Here is a 1,824-nt window from a genome sequence, read left to right as displayed (position 1 = left end):
GAGGCCATGGCTGGCGGCGAGGGGAGGGGAGGGGAGGGGGAGGGCGGCGGCGGGGACGGCGTGGGGGGCGATGGGTTTATGAGTAGTGGGGCGTGGGGCGTGGGGCGTGGGGGGCGGACGCAACGAGGCCGGAGACCGCGGGCCGGTGTGTTGGGGCCGTCGTCAGACCGTATCTGTCAACGAGTCCGGTTGGCTGGGGTTGGACCTGGGAATCGACGAGATTCCTGCGAGGCCGCCGGACCAATCAGCGGGGCCCCCATACCGCGGGACGGGCGGTGCGTCGACCGTCGAGTGAGTCCGTCCGTCCGTCAGCCCGTACGAATGCTTTCACTTTCGCCTCTACTTTTGTTGGCGATCGCACGGTTAGGATCGTGTGTCATCACACACACATACTACATCATTTCATCTGTAAAGTGTACTAAAAAAATACCCCAAATAGGCAGGTCCAACTAATTTCGGCCATCAAACAATGCTAATCCAACAATTTTGTTAATGCAATAGCGAATATATACAATTAATATTCAACCATAAATATGCACCGAATATCAATGTACGCATTTACTAGTCATTAATAAGGTAAATTTTGTGCCCACGAGCATATTATTGGATAGAGACCATAAGGAAAGAACTCAATTTGTAAGGTGTGTTTCCTCTAATTTCTCATAATTCTCTTGTTAACCCTCTAAAAAAAGGAAAAGTATATTTCTCCTAATTGTCGGTATCTCTATATCTTACTTTTCTGGACTAATTGATTTACTTGACACTAACTAATAAATTTACCAAGGGTAATCTCGTCCTAACATATCTATAGGACGAGTGTGGGCGTTAAGGGGCCTGCCCACACGTTTTGTGTGGTGTCTAAGGGGACCAGCCCACACGCCTCTTTTTTTCCCTTGCGGCCCCTCTCACACGCGTATGTGTGGGCAAAATGCATAACGCCCACACGACCTCTCTCAGCCACCTATCTCATGGTCCCACACGCCACGCGTGACAGTCACCACGTGTCCCGCAGTTGCCATGGTTCGGACCCTCTTCAATGTCCCTTTAACTGTAGTTGCCATGTCGCTGAACTACAGTTGCCATGTCGGACAACTACAGTTGTCATGGTTGCTCAACTGCAGTTGCCATGTATGGTCTGTCTACTGCAGTTGTCATGATTTTAAAAATTTAGGAGTTGCCACCTGCTAACACTAGGCAGTTGTCATGTATGGTCTGGTCTACTACAGTTGCCATGATTTCAAAAATTTAGGAGTTGCCACCTACTAACACTATGTAATTGCCATGTGCTCACAAGCACGCTAGGGCAGTTGACATGTAAAAAAGAAAGAGTTGCCATCTGCTTACGTGCATGCTAGGGCAGTTATCATGTACCATGCAAAAACACATGGCAACTCAGGGAAATAAGAGAGTTGTCATCTGCTTACAAGCAAAGCTAGGGCAGTTGTCATGTACCCTGCAGAAATACATGGCAACTGACAGCTTTGGGTGTGGGCGAGGAGACGGGCGTGTGGGCGAAGTGATAAACGCCCACACACCAGCCCCTCTGCGTGCGTGAAAACTGGTGTGTGGGCAAATTGCTAAACGCCCACACACCAACCCCCCGTGTGATGAAAAAGGATGTGTGGGCGACCGGATGAATGCCCACGCACCAGCCCAGTCCCACGTGGCACACAAAAACTGCTAGAACGCGTCAAGATTCATGCAGAATTGGTTGGACGAGGATCCATGCGTGTGGGTGAGTTGCTAGACGCCCACACGTGTGGGCGTTAGTGTTTTCGTATCTATAATTATGTGCATTGTCAATTGCATACAATTTCATCTTGG

The 1,824-nt window shown here is 49.7% G+C and overlaps 1 protein-coding gene across 1 annotated transcript in view; it reads right to left on the bottom strand.

The window, feature by feature from the left end:
• LOC119280181 (protein RETICULATA-RELATED 4, chloroplastic-like) overlaps positions 1-1,824 on the bottom strand; it is a 21,096-nt gene that overhangs the window by 3,652 nt on the left and 15,620 nt on the right. The window lies entirely within an intron of this gene.

This window comes from Triticum dicoccoides, chromosome 3B, assembly GCF_002162155.2.
Source record: "Triticum dicoccoides isolate Atlit2015 ecotype Zavitan chromosome 3B, WEW_v2.0, whole genome shotgun sequence".
Classification (NCBI taxonomy): domain Eukaryota; kingdom Viridiplantae; phylum Streptophyta; class Magnoliopsida; order Poales; family Poaceae; genus Triticum; species Triticum dicoccoides.
This window is presented reverse-complemented; position numbering and strand designations above follow the sequence as displayed.